Genomic DNA, 16,954 nt, shown 5'->3' on the forward strand with positions numbered 1-16,954 from the left:
TTCTTTTAAGCCCACTAAGGAGCACAAATGTTCTGTTTAATATTTAAAATTATTACAGAAATTGAGCGATACAATAAATATATTTTGTACGATATAATGTAATTTTAAATAAAGTGATCTAAATAATCGTTTTGAATCCTTCGTTCAAAAATTGAAATCTTTTACTGCAAAACGTTTTTATAGGATGATAACAAATATCAAAATCGCATGTTCCTTTTGCTACACTATTCGATAATTCTCCTTCCTACTTTTAACTATCATGAAGGATTAATCCTGGACGCGGGTCGCGATAAATCACGGCTAAAAGGCTTCATTGTGGCCTTCACTGACAAAGGATTCGTACGTTGTAATAGAATTTACGTGGGGAATTAAACAACAGCCGACACATTCCCTTCGGAACAAGTTCAGTCGTGACGAAGACTTTTAGTAGGTAAACAGTTCTCTAAACACATCACCATAACATTTTATAACAAGTCAAGAAGTGAAGAGAAATTTTGTATTTTTACGTTTGCATACGAAGAGCATAATATATCTTTAATTAAAAAGCTCACGTACACTCCACCCAATGTTAAGGATTCGTGCCACGTTTCGAATGCCGAGCGTTAATGAAACTATCTAAGATTGAATGATAAATAAGTTCAGTTCTACGAGCTTATTGTTTTTTAAAGTTATCAAGAATTTACTTGTTCGAATAAGCATATCGGAAAAAAAAATACGCTCATAAATCTTAAATTTACATTGCGATAGAATTCAAAGAACGAGTGTGTGTTTGCAATTCGTTAGTTCTCTATTTACCATTTTCCCAAATGCAGCTTGCCAGTTTTTTATGTTGTTGATGTTGTGAATGAATACTAAAATTCAAAATATAACAAAAGTTTATATACTTTATTTTATTTACTTAAAATAAAGTTATAATCGACTTTATTTTTGTTTCCTAACATATATTACCTATATAGGTTTTTTATTTAATTCTCAGCATTTTCATTCCTTACTACGAGCGTACTTATTCCTTATAGGCCGGCAACGCACCTGCAAGCCCCCCGGTGTTGCAGATGTCCATGGGCAGTGGTAATCACTTTCCATCAGGTGAGCCTCCAACTCTTTTGCCTCCTATAACATAAAAAAAATATATTTTCCTAAATTTAGAACCACTTTTAAAGGTTTATTATTATTTCAATATACATTTAAATCAATTTTCTCTGAATTTTATTACAAGCTCTTCTTTAGCTTCACCTGTCTCAGTGTGAGTAATCAAATCTTGCAAGTTAATTTGTCCCATTATGCGAATGAGCTATAATTTTACACGCTCATTTGTTTTTCGTGACTATTAATTTCATTCATATTCAATTAATCATTGAATGTCGCCATTTTAAATTAAATATAGAACACGCCACAAAATGACTATTTATCATTTCCATAATTACCCCCTACCATATAGGTATCAAAGGAAAGGGTTTGATAAATTAAATACGATAAGTAAAGATGCCTGTCCTAAATTAACGACAAAAAAACAGTCTTATAAACAAAATTTATCATTAGCACATTTACTTACTAAATTAGTTATTTTGCTGTCACACATGTTTTTCTTATTATATGTTAATCTTTTTTTCTCCCTGTGCCAAATGAAAAAACGCTGAAATATGTTAATTTTTAACTTTTTTTTAATAGTTAAAAAAGTTAGCATAATTTCAGCCAGAAGACGTCCACTGCTGGACAAAGTCCTCCCAAAGATCTCCACAAAAGCCGGTCTTACTCTAGTCGCATCCAGTGGCTTCCTGCGACCTTCTTCAGATCGTCAGTTCAACTTGTAGGGGGTCCTGTCCACGCTTCGTTATACATTGCGTGACGATTCATAATAACTCTCGAAAACAACAAATAAATTGTAAACATGGCTCAAAAGTGCTTCTTACTAGTTTATGATCTCTCCCAATTTTGACTGTATTGATCACACTTTATTGAATATCTGTTTTCTCCTCGATAAAATAAAGTCTATCTCATTTTTGGTTTTACCATCGGAGGTCACTAGGTCCATTTGGGATGTCACGGCTTCTTGAAGAAGGAGTTTGTCATAAAGAGTCCCTCCTTCTCTATAAAGCCACCCAATATCGGACCCCGAGGATTTCGTTTTGCAACTCAAAATTACCCTACCATCAACTCACCACAAAATCGTTTGCATAACTTCGCATTGAAGCATGACAACAATGAAATAATTGTTAAAAGTATCTAGGGCTCTAGATAAATCCTCATACATAACCTCAACCTCATCGTCAAAGTTAGTAGGAGTCGGCACATATACCTACGACTATGCCTATATATGTATGACCTTCGGCGAATAATGATTGGTTATTCTGAATATAAGGTACACCATCCTAGTCGACATACTGTCGATTTTTAATACGTTGTTCATGAGGGTCTTATGGATTACGAACCCAACATCACCTTGGGAGAGTTGGTCGCCCCCCGGTCGCCGGAAACAAAGCAGGTTAATGGACTTCAAGATTATCGTATCGGCCTCCTCTTTTCGGACTTCAGGCAATCCTATGATATCCCAGTGTAACTTGCTCAGTGCTTCCTCCAGTTCAATGATCTCCTCATCGGTCCGCAGTGTGCGATTGTTACATATTGGCAGGGCCAGAGGTCGTCGGTGTTAGTAACACGGTCTTTGACGGGAATTCTTAGCATCCCCTGCCCCACCGCTACAACAGCTATTACTATGGCTGGAAACAGCAGGGCTGCTGGGGACTAGGAGCCCCGATGTTTTCGTATTTTTTTCCATTTGGGGGAATATGCCATAATCGCCACGCTTGGCAGGCGGGTTGGCGATCGCAGTAAGGTGGTCATAGGACTCAGAGATACGCTGCTACCCGTTATCCGGTAAATATTATCTCGTGACGAATTTAACATTTAATTATTGTCATTAAGTACTTGAACTATATTCAGTTATCGAATATAGTTCAAGGTATGTTTTACCAAAATCGAACAGATCGCCTCCGAAATCAATTATACAGGATATATATTATTTGAAATTAAAGATTTCTACTCGTATGTTTTTTTAATATTTATCATACTATAATTTGATTTTTATTTTAAAAGTGAAGAGTCAGAAAATACATGAGTAATCATTAGGCAAATATTTCTTTATATTTTGGATCTAAAAGACATCAATCACTCGCGGCGTACGACGCGATATAAAAAAACGCGTCTTTGAAAGGCGTTATTCTATAGCCTCTTGGAATCAAATCTTTTGACGTAAATATTTGTTCGATTAATATGAACTCATCCTCGAGGCTTTGACAAATAAATAACAATATAAATCTGTGATACAGAAATAGATATATTCTAAATGAAGATTCTATCTATTATTATGTTTTATTATATTACCGCTTTGTAAATTATTACAGTTATAATACACTAGTAGCACGTTCAAATCACAGATACTCCCGAGGTTTGGAAATATGCCAAATTCTTCAACGACTAACTTTAGTTTTTGTTTCACCGCGGCACATATTTCTTACCTATTTCTTAACTATTGTTCTTGGCCAGCTTTGAACTAAGTCTGAAGTTGAATTAAATTATTTCTTCTTGAAAACAAATAGAGCAAGATCTTGTCTAGTTAAAGACAAGCTCGTAGTCCTCAGTATTAATGAAAGTCGGCAGTCCTCATTTAAACTAACCATTGTTCATTGGGTTACGGAAACGAAAAAATGTCTTTACATAACTCTTGAACTTTTAGCGCTTACAAAGTTTTTCATTGCAATATTCAGCACCTGCGCGTTTGCTAATCAAGGATATTCGCTTTAAAATTGAAGCGCTTTATGATGTAATTGTATTCTTTGATTAATTTAGTAAATTAAACTTTCAACTTAAGTTATTAATAGTTTAAACATAGTTATAACTTAATAAACGGTAAACTTCTGTATACACATGTGCCTAACTTGATTTGTATATTAATTTAACTTAGTTTCGGCACTAATTCAGGAAGGCATAACATTGTCACAATATTATATCTACTAGATTATACCAATAATATAGACATTATGTTGTTATGATTTATACAATATATTTTAACAAATAAATATATTTTTTTGTGTTGACATTGACATATCTATCATTTATATTCACATGTAGAAAAACACATAGCTAAGTTTGTTAAGGACATATTAATTACTTCTACAGAATATATTCTTAGAGAGTGCGCTCATTGTTGTAAAGAACACTATACAAATCAAGAACAGGTACAATTTAATCAAGGCAGCCACCTGCTGCTGTTCCAACGGTACAACACACACAACAACTGTGAAGTGAACGTCTTACATTCATCAATTTAATTACAGTCATATTAATTATAACTACTAACGTCGTATCATCTTTAGTTGAGCATATGTCCTTGGATAACTTATAAATCATCAAAGAAAGCGTTTTTAAGTTCTGAAGCCCAATTTGTTTTGATCTAATTTAAATCAAATCCAAAATCAAAATATTCTTTATTCAAGTTAGCTCATAAAAGCTCTTTTGATACGTCATGTAACATGACGTATCAAAAGTGTTACTACCGATTCGGAAAATAAATTTTACCCAGATGAACCAGCACGAAACTCAATAGTTACTCTTTTACGCCATTTTAATTACAGAGTGTGTAAATAAAGTACAATTAAATTTATATATATCCTGCCTAAAAATCAACAATACTCAGTCCATTTTTTTTTATTGAAACATAAATATTCTCTATTATTCTTTATTCCTAGCCATCGGAGTCATAAGTAGTGAGCCAATTCTTGAATATAATCTTCGGGTAAGAATTAATGTCAAAATCTCTCTTACAAAGGGGATTTTAGAACTAGTTTTGCTGAATATCAACATTCATAAGCACCCTCTAAGATTGTTCGTACATGTTGATACATTTGTACACAATGTTACACAAAATTTGTACACGTTACGTGTAAATTCTGTTGATACAATCTATAGGTGCTTTATGTTTTGATTGAAAGCATCATTCAATCGACTACAATTTGCTTACATTAATACTAAAATGCCGTGACTGATATATGGATTTATCGTTGTTACATAATGCTCCCGTTTACTGTACATATATTAAAGCGATGTATCATAAGCTGCCAATTTATCATTAATAGACATTACATGTTAGGACATCGTGTAATTGTATTCGTGAATAATGAATAGTTTAAATTTGGAACATTTTATTTGTTGTGCATATTACGATAACAGTGATAAGGGCTGTCTGTTTTACATCTTGCTAGACTTTATGAGGTACGATTATATTTTATGTGTGTAAAACAGATAGACTTTGTTTTTCATTAATATTTAGGGATAGATTTTATTCAAAAATGTATTACTTTTATTACCCTCTTCTTGTGAAACAATAAAAAACTACTACAAAACTATCATTTAATTAAGCATGGCGGTTTATAGCTTATAGCCTGATTGAGTTATTTAATTTAGTCAATCTATAGTTCTGCCCTAACCGAGTGATAGCTTACTGACAAATGGTATACCAGCCACCTAGTTATGTTAAAGTAGCCGGTGGATCTGTGACTACTATCATAACATAAAGTTAATTACGCCCATGGACATCTTTAATACCGGGATGCTTGCAAATGCGTTGCCGGCTTTTAAGAAAGGTGTAGGCTCTTTTTGAAGGTTCCCAAGTCGTATCGATTCAGAAAATCCGCCCGCGAAAGCTGGTTCCACAGAGTGGTTGTGCGAGGCAGAAAATGCCTTAGAAATCACGCAGTTGTTGATTTTCGAACATATTATTGGAACTTGGATTTTTGACGAGATGTTCGAAAGTGAAATTCAGCAGTCGGGATTAATCCTAATAATTTCTCAGAACATTCCCCGTGAAAAATGCGGTAGAAGATGCAGAGTGATCCAACATCTCTACACAAAGCCAAAGGATCAAGCAGATCGTATAGGGCTTGATCGTCGATAATTCGAGCCGCTCTTCGTTGAATACGGTCAAATGGAAGAAGCTGGTACTGAAGAGCACCCGCCCAGAAGTGAGAGCAGTACTTGATGTGAAGCCGAATTTGCGCCTTTTATAGTTTTACGCGATGGGCCGACCAATTTGAAGACGGAATGAAGGAACGAGGCTTGAAACATTACGCCAAGTATTCCGACACTAGTGTACTGTGGCGGCAATGGGAATGGTCTCAAATCGTGGAGATACGATAAATGGTGATCTTCTAGCGATTAACGCGCAAGCTTGTATATTGTGTCTTTTTGGGGTTGAATTGGAATAGGTTTAGCCGGCCCCAGTCTTTGTTTAACAAAGACTCGATTTCGTAGATAAGTTTGTGTGGATTTTCGTCGATGTTTTCCCGAGAAATATTAGTACTGTCGTCTGCATAGCAGTGAATGTTCCTGATTTGCAAAAAGTCATGGATATGCAGAAGAAACAGAGTGAATGATAGGAAACTAAATTCTCTAATGTGACAATTTACAATAATTTATAGACAATGATTATCTTTAGATTATTGATATAAAAGTTTTGAGTAAAAACAAAATAGGTTAAAAAAAATATACTTATATTTTTATTTTTAGTATTCTAATGGCGAAAGCACATGTTATAAGAATCTGATCACAAAATGTTAAATTTACTTATTTTTTTATAATTACGTAACTTTTACTAATTTAATAGTTCGTCTAAAAATAATTGTGTATTTATGTATAAAAACTCATGCGGTTTTATATAGACCGGAATACACAAAAATGTATCGCTAATAAAAATAAATACTATTATAAAAACAATAAAAATATATACTAATACTTTTATTGGATTAGGAAGGCTGTAGTGATGAAAAAAATGCAAAAGAAAATATATAACATATCAAAAATTAAATAAAAGATCCATATCTAGATAAGATATGGAAATAATAACTTAGGTGTTAGACACTGAGTAAACTCTCTAAGTTATTTTGACAACACAAATATGTCCTTAGGCGTAGTAAGTTAATTATTCACCAACTTAATTATGTTATTATAATGCTTTGTTTAGTCCTCGGTTCAGCTTATGTATATGTTATTAAATTTATTACATACTTGTGGACATACAACACTTTCCCCCCCACCATTTCAGGTGTGTAATTTATTAGTAAAAAATGATTTTATTTACATAAGTATTATTTTTAAATATATACAAGTCCTTAAATATATACAAATATAAATTAAAAATAATTACTGTATAAATCTTGACCGCGTGGAATGGTGGCAAGAATGCTAGCAGCATTTCCCCGTTGAATTGCAATTCTCTCTGGGCAAAAAACGAACAAGCCCTCCTGTCACCAGTGGAGGCAATAAGGCGAGGTGTTATACTTTTATTGAAGCTTTTAAAATGATATGATATAAATATATACTCTAGAATTATATACAGAAATCATGTAGCTTTCTACCAGTGAAAAAAAATATAATTATATCATTACTTCTGGAGACTTCAACCACTACTTCGTACAAACAAACAAATTTTCCCTCCTTAGTATTTTTTAGTATTTTTTCTTTAGTTATTAGTATTAGTATAGACGTATGTTTATTTTAAAAACTATAGTTCATTTGTATTTGCAAATAAGAGTTATTTGTATTGTATTAGTAATTTTGTTTTTAATCATTAGAATATAGTAATTACTATTATTGTATTACGCATTATATACTAATTCCTCCATTCCTGCCCACTTACCACCACTTAGATACCGAACCTAACCCGACTAGACAATAAAGGATATTTCTATCAAACATTTATTAACCTTATATTTAACTACAACAATAGCCTAGTATCTAGACTATAAGGCTACTGATCCTGAAGTCATGGGCTTAAATCCCACCTCCTTTTGCCTCGGAAAGCTCGTGAAGCCGTTTATCGTCTCCCTGAACTCTCTCCAGTTTCGTCAGATTGCAAACCTATCGATAAATATTCGAGTACCATTGGATGTTTTAAATATATAGAATAGAGTGTATCCTTAAACATTTTCATACAAAAAAGTACAGTAGTTTTTTATATTGTATATTTACATTTAATAACCGATTTCCGGTTCACCGGCTCGTCTTAAATCCTGTAAGAATTATATGTAATACCCTGGGTCAGTAGATTAAATTAATTTTGCGGTACCCTTATCAATTTGTTGTAAATAAGATTGTTTTAAATTGAAGAACTTGTTCCACAAAACAATTTAATAAATATTTGAAATGAACTAAAATTTATTTATATACATTAAACTTAAAATAAAGAGTTTTAAAAAGAGATTTGTTGTAAAATAATGTTAAATTTCTTACTTAAGTATTCTTATCTAAAGCTGCCTTCAGAAGAAGACTTTAACTTTGAATCTGACGTAAAAGTAAGGATTTATACGTACCTACTATTGTAATAAACGATTGAAAATCTCTGAAATAGTGCGATCAAAATATTTACAATTTTCTTAAGCCCATGATTACTTAAATTACAATTTATTTTTGTTAAAGTAAGTCTTCAAGAACAAAAATAAATAAATCAAAAGCAAGTATATTATGCTCTTAAAATTCTTAGCTTCTTAAATATGTATGTTTTTAAATGCGAGTTTCGTTCAATTGTACACAGATGTTGTAACTAGAATCAGCTGTCGGTGTTACCTACAGGCTACAACACACAACACTACTACGCTTACCTGAGTCATTGGAAACGGGGGCACACATAGTGCTTTTTCACGGCATATATTTGTGGCATCTGAAATGAGGTCGAAATACATTTTGCAAGTTTTAAAAACAGCTCGTTTGTATGGACGATTTAAAACTAAATTTAACGTAGGTATTTAGGATTCCTCTATTGAATGAACGTTACAAGAGTTTCATGTTATTTCTAATGATTTGAATACATCATAGATGTTATACTCAAATAAATGATTAATTACGGTAGTGAGAATGAAAGTGTATTTGATTTCTAAGTAACCCCTAGCCCAAACGAGATTGTAACGTCAAGTGAATCGTCTTTTGTTCGTTTAAAAAGGTAAAGTACGTCGGTCTGTTCTGTTCTAGAAATACATGATATAACAAAATAATTTTCTTATACTCACCTTATAAATATTTGGAATCATATGAATCATACTGAATATTAACCTACAAAAAATAAGTTAAGATGAGGTGACAAGTTTTTTTTTTATAATTGTCAGTTGACACCAGAAAATAACAGTTGTGATCTTTGTATACAATTATTAGTTGACTTCTGTGTTATTTTGTTACTAAAATTACGAGTACCACGAAAAACTAATCTTAATAATTCAATTGAGTGCTTTAACCGAATTGAATTTTATGGAACTGTCTCTGCATTTGGCTACATTTTCTTGTTTTAACTATATATACATATCATTCCACTGTGTACATCACATTACAGATAGAAAGGAAGTTGTTTACAATTTAAAGAGACAGAGCAGTATCACATCGAAATGTCTATTTGCTGTTTACACAATATGGATAAAAACAACCCGTACACGCATAATACACGAATTTAAACATTACCAATATATGTAATACAGGTTAGGGGATATAAATAAATTATCTGTTTAATAATATATTTTAAAATAATTATTAGTTGTATAATTACCTTAAATATGATAAAAAAGAAAAAATGTAAAAACAACCCTTATATGTAAATAATCAGTATCTGTCATAATTATTCTTACTGGGGTAATTCGTCACCTTCATGAACATAAAAAAACTTTATCCCTGGAAATGACAGGAACTGCCATGGAATATACAAAAAACGTATTTTCACATTATCTACATGACGGAAGTCACAGGCATAGTGATGTTTTTATAAATGCAAATATTTGTCTGTCTGTCTTTGAATTCAAGTACTGTCTTGATTACTATTTAAATACTTTATAAGTCACCTTGTTATGTGAGTTTAATAACGTTATTTATATATAGCGTGTAAAGATTTTTTTTTATTCTAGTATTTTTAAGGGGCCTTTATAGGCAGCGTATATGGCGGCCCCGTCGTTACACGCTAAATTTAAACAAAATTGGTTCAAAAAGTATGACTAAATCAGTTTGAGAGAATTACTAACAAATTCATAAATTTTAATTGCTGAAATACTCGCTGGGTTACTAAGAGTAGAATTAAAAGCACCAATATTAAACAAATTTAAATTTAGTTAATATTTTTGTGTTTCTCTCATGTAAACATTATATTTAAAAAATGGCAACATTATTTGCTTACTATTTAATCAAGCCCAATTAAACTAAATCAAAACAAATATCTTATGTTAGATATTTTATATGACATTTATTCAATAGAATAACGGACCAGTAACAATCTGGCAGCGGTCGCTTCTCTACTTCTTTATAAATGGCCCACTTCGCACATTGCACCCGCTCTTACTAACTTTCGCAGGTTCCTAATAAATGTAATGGAGTATTATATCCTTATAATTTCTTAAAAGCTATTTATGTTACAACAATCACTCAAACCTGATGATGAACTTTATATAGTTATGTCGTAAGTACAAAAACCAGTAGATGGATGGCGATCTTATCTTCAGTCCCTTAGTAATGGGCCACTTTGCACATTTCCTGACAGCTCTGACAATTAATGTTCTTTCTTCTAGCTAATGTGACGTGAAAGCTTTACTTATAATATATATAATAGTTCAGTTAATTGTTACATATTGCGACAAAAATTTTATACTCATTTTCGAATTGTTATAACTACTAGACGAATTTTTGATTTATTTTTTATTTCCGTAAGCAAGAAATAAAATGACTATTATTTATGTCCAGAAATTGCCAAAGCGAAGTCTTAATTCCTTTGTGAATTATATAGTAGCCGTGCTTTCAGCAATTTATTTGCACGGTAGCAAAAAAAAAGAAAGCAAGGCCACTTGGAGCTGATGAAGTTACAATAACCGCATTAACTGATGCAAACCGGCGAATAACAATTTGTGAGAGATTAAATGTATAGACTTGACTACATTTTACAAAACTATAACTTTAAATATTTTACAAACACCATACCACAATACAATATATTATTGTACGAATTTTACAGATAAAAATCTTTATACGCGTCAGTACAATTTGGCCAGAAATGTTCGAGTGACAAGTGCATGTCGAATGTCTGTAACTACTGCAGCAAATGCAATGAATTTGTTCTGCCTCTATAAAAGAATAATTTTGTTTCCATTTTCGCTTTGAATGTACATATATGTCCTCAATAGCAACTAAAATATATTAATAAAGCTAATAAAGTAAGTAAAGCATTAAATTTAAATTTTTCATCGTTCGACTATATTTTAATTTAAAAAAAAACCTCTTCATCGTTTGTTAGTTTAAAATTTAGAGCACGATTTTAAAATATCAGATAAACGATTAAAATGCAAACTACATTTTATATTTCGCAATTGTTAGTGACAAATCTATCAGGCGTGAAAATGTAAAAAAATACGACTGGACAATATGCCGCCCCAAATACAATTTTTGTTTTCACAGCTGAATATTATTTTTCATTATTACACCGGCAGTTGTTTTGAAGAAAAACATCTATTGTAAAACTACATTTAATACTCGGAAAAATTTTACCACACAATTGGTTCTTACAATATTTTATGAAAAAAAAATTTTTCAATTTCACGTAACTATTATATGATGATGTCGTCCTGAGATCAGCAGACGATGCAGGATATATTATATATGCACAAATACAAGTGCACTTTCTATTTCCTTACTGTCATAATCCGATGGGACGGCAATCAGACACAACCGGAAAGAGTTCAGGCGCAGTATCCTGCGCCTGCGCAGTGTCGTATTGCCTGACGCCTATACATTTTTTAAGGCACGGGATTGAACACTTAGAACTTCCAAATTCCGGGCTGTTACTGAGAATTTTTTGATAGAAATAACCCAACCCAGTACTTCGGAATCTGCGGCCTTATATCTAGCCACTAGACCAACGAAGCAGTAACTAATATACATATTATTCAATTCTTATTAATTCAACTAGGTAGTTGATTTACCTAATAACCGTCCGAACTTGGCACGATTATATATATTTTTAAGTAATGAGATATATAAATAATTCTTATTCTTATAGTACAATTTGTATCGTCAAACGAACTATGCGCCTGTACTATGTTTATACTAATAAATCATTTAAAAAATAGAACGCGTGAGGAGGAAGATAGTAGCCGTGATACGCACTAGTTAGATGTACCCTCCCCGTACTTCTCACTAGTAAGGAGAGTGATTTTTTAAAGAGATTTCGATCGTGACCTAAACGGGTTTAGGAGCGGTCATAGAACGGGAGACGCAATGAAAACACACATGTGCATGTGTAATATTTCCAGTACTTTTCCACCTTAATGCTTGCTAATTACTTTGAAATTTGCATCTGAGGTTCTTGAAAGACGAATAGAAACGAAAATAAAACAGATTGTTTTTTGTTTCGCCTCTTAAATAAAAAAGGAGAACATCTACACGTTTTCAAGCTTCAGTGAGTAAAACTCATTTTTTATTCTATTTTTAATGATGATTTTTCATTTAATTACTTTTAAAAGTACAATATGTTACGTTGTTATGTAAGTATATATTTCTAACTAATGTTTTTTTTGTACCTAACTATAACTTGGTAAATGTTATTTTTATGTTATAACATAACTGTTATTGTTTTATAACTCTCTTGTGAATTATATTTTGGCAAAAAGTAAAAAATTCACCAATTTTTTTTTAGCTATTGTTTTACTTGACATAATTTCCTATTTATATATTACTTTTTGACTTAAAGCCATCGACACTATTCGAACTCTAAATAAAATAAGAGTCTTACAGATTTCAATAAAACTTCGTAATCCACATCTTTAGGGAACGGCTTTTATTGGATAAAGTGCAAAGCAATACTTTATTTTTAGCGCTTATAAAGTCTTTTAACGCTTAAAACACCAGTGGAACATTTTACCGAATGTTAAATTGTTTGAAGATAAGTATTTAAACAATTTATACTCATATTTACTAATTGAGTACCAATTACGGAATTTGAAATATTACCGTTACTCCTTTAGTCTTAATAAATAAAAGGCTTTATTTTTATCATAAATTAGCTTAAGTCGTAATAAATTTAAACCGAAGGTGTGAATTTAAAACCAGTGAAGAACCCTTTAACCAGCTGTGGGGGCACTTAGGGAATGGTAAGTGATTTTAATAATTTTGTTTCAAAATCTATTTATTTTATCCAATACTATACAACTTTGATTCAATAATGGCAGTTATTTATAACCAATCATTACTCGCCGTTTTGAATGCATTTATATCAACGAGTTGAATTTCTTGTCAACTTTGAAACAATTTATTTTAAAATAATCAAAATTATTTCAGAGTAGTAAAATTTAGGAGTACTACGTCATCGTAACAATTTTCCCCTGTTAGAACTGTGAACGCACGTCCAATTAAGCCGAGTGACACTTCGACCCCTGCCTTTGTTAAAATAATTTGCCTACTCTCATCCTTACTATCATTTTCTTCAACAAGAAGTGATTTAAGTTAATTGGTAAGGAAAGATTATATTCTTATAAGGATCCTTGTATTATTATTTTCTCTTAATTAATTTTATACAAGTTCAAAATTTAAAATTTTCAACAGTTATATGATGAAATAATACCAGCTTATATTTAACAACGCATTAAAAAATATTATCTATACTAATAAAATTAATTCATTACGAAAAACACAAATAAAATGTATTAATTCGATTTTGGCTTGACACGAAAATCGATCGCCCTTGTGCGATTTTTAAAATAACGAATTTTATATAATTTTTATATACATTTCTTCATTCAGTTTGCATGGTTGGCAAACATTAGTAAACTTTCATCTTCAAAATTGAAGAAATTGTTTACATTTCATCCCCAATTCTACACCCCTCGAAGGATAAATTAAAAAAAAAGGCTGTCTCCGTCCTTGTGGTCCAAGCTTGCTTCAGTAGAGAAATACGAATAACGATTTCAGTTGATTTTGGTTGGGCTTTCTAGGCAAAATTTCATATTTTCTCTGAAGCAAAACCTCGCCAGCTTGCTGACAGCTGTCGCTAACAAGCGATTGAAATGGGATACACACCAACTTTTTGCTACTCAAATAAGTTCTGATATTAGTAAATTTTATCCGCAATATACAGCATAAACTTGGACTAAGTTCCTTAGAAATGCATAAATATTTATACAACATTCTTACGTAGAATATACTGTTTTTATCGTAAATACGGAATAACTTTATACTTAAAATAATGCTCGGAGAAAGAATCAGTTAAAAGGAAGCACTTCGAAACAATAAAAATCACTTATGTGAAACGTCTATTGTTTCCATCAAATATTTTCCATCAAGCGCGATTACAATAGGGCGATATTGATATTTTACCGAATTGAAATAAATCAATATTTCCTTATCATATTCAGCAAAGTTTAAGTAGATATTGCACGTTTTACTGATCAATATAATTAATATTATTTTAATTGCAATGCTTATATTATTCATATACGTTACCTCAATATCATTCGGTTAGTGATTTAATATATATTAACTAGTACTATTTATATATTATATATACCAATTATATATCATTGTAAAACTTATACTTACAGAAATTATTTTTTAAGGTCATTTGGAAATAATTAAGTACCAAGATATAATACCAGTATATAATAAAAATCAGCCAAATCCTGAACAATTGTTAAGTCCATTTCGAGACAGCCAAAAGAATACTGAATTTCAAATCTATGACATCCGACAAAATATAGCTACTAAAAAGTCAATAGATAATTTAAAAGACATTTTTTCAAAGTATAGAAAGAAAAATTGCTTAACAGATAAAACTGTGTATGATGAGGAACCCCATAATATAGATATCCAAAATGAAATTAAAAACGAAAACGTATTTAAAAATCAGGAAAAGGAAGTTCAGCTTAAAACACCAATAGCACGATATAATTTTGATTCTCCCAACACGTATTGTAATTTCCAATTAAATTCTTATGTAGGCGAGGACATGAAGCGTTCAGGTAAGACTGTTAAAGATAATTCCTATGTTGAAACAAAATTCGATGATAGTAAGTCAACCAGGAGATTTGCACATAATATATTTAACCAAAATATACTATCGGACGAATTAAAAACAATTGTGGATCATAATTTACGTCCTAACAAATCACAAACAAAATCGGAAAAATTTGAACAACCAAAAGATCCCAATATAATTATTAACTCGGATGGCAAATACAGACAAATGAATAACTATAACGAAATATCCTACGATGATGATAACGATGAAGAATATAGATCAAGTTCTAGAGAACTAGAAAAACAAAACAATGATATCGCAAATCAATTGAGAGATCCGACAAAAGGATTGGGTATTTCCGAAATGACAAAATCTCATATGATGATTATGGAACATCCACGTGTATGCTACGCGTGCAGTAGTATCAATGATTTCTCATGTTGGACTCCTAATAGATTAACATCAGTGAAGTACTGTCATGAAGATCATACTTCATGCTTAACAAAAATCTATAAGGATAAAGGTAAGCCCTATTTTAATAATGTTACTCATTAATACAAACTATGTGGAAACCGGCTATCATGATATGGGCATGCATGCGGAGGAATGAAACATGGACCATGTTGTGAGGAAGGTCTTGAGCATAGATGTGGATGGATATAGAGGTAGGGGGCGACCAAAGAAACGATGGATGGATTGTGTGAAAGACGATATGGTTAGAAAGAATGTTACTTGTGAGATGACGTCCGACAGTCTGGAAGGAGACATGCTGCGTCGACCCAATGTAAAATTGGGATAAGGGCAGGAGGATGATGTTTTATTAATACAAACTGAATAGTTTGTATAAATGAAACAACTTTTGAATATAGATAAAATGAACAGCCAGAAACAAGTTTTGGGCATGGCTTTAATATCGTTTATATCGTATATATTTATAATAGGAAAAATGTAACAGAACCGACTCTGTCTACCATCAGTATTTTGTCGGTTCTATATATTGACTTATATGTATACTACAAGACAAGCTGTTCAAAATTCAAAATGTGTCACAGTGACGGAAAAGGAAACGAAAGCAGTGGGAAGTTAGTTCATTAAAAGCCGAGACGATCGCGCAGATGTGGCATAATGGTTTTTATCTTTTACTGTTTGTCTGTGAGAGTATTAGAGTGAAATTATTTGATTCAATAAGTCATGTTGGTAATTGTATTGAGTAAATTAGTCAATCATTATAACAGCATTTACCTATTCGACATAACAGATTAGACCCTAGGAGAAAACAGAAATCAACTTAATATGTACTTACTTACTAGAAAATGTATGCCTACAAAAGACTTTATTCTTCTATGATATAGTGTTTTTTACAGTATCGAAGATGAAAATACGGCATATTTGTAAATTGTAGTTTTGTAATATTATTTGTTAAAATAAATTTATTTTTTATCATTTCCGCATTTGATATACATTTTTTAAGTATGTTCGTTAGTTGATATCGACATGTCGATTGTATGCTCCTTCTTACTTCCGGTTACTCTAGTAAAGAGTAAGCGGAATGTCATATCAAGAACTCGGTCGTGTATGTAATTTTCATAATAAATAAATGTATTTACAAGAAATTACAAATTAAATTAGTTAGCAACTATAAATAATTATTAAATCATGTAAATAATAATAATACCCTTTTATGACCCACTAAACAAAATATGTCCGAATGCTTGCTGCTTTCAACTACTGTCAACTTCTCCCGGTCGCTCGCATTGACTAAATAAGCTGTGGTTAATTAACTGTAACTTAGTGCGCAAAATCTCAGTACAAAACAGCACTTTTAGTAGTATACGGGGTGTCCCAGAAATCAACGTCAAGCCGGCAATGGGCGATAGGCGAATTGATGGAGGGGGGCGTTATCAGAAAAATAAGAAAAAAAAATATAAAAAT

The sequence above is a fragment of the Vanessa tameamea genome, chromosome 17 (assembly GCF_037043105.1).
Source record: "Vanessa tameamea isolate UH-Manoa-2023 chromosome 17, ilVanTame1 primary haplotype, whole genome shotgun sequence".
NCBI lineage: Eukaryota > Metazoa > Arthropoda > Insecta > Lepidoptera > Nymphalidae > Vanessa > Vanessa tameamea.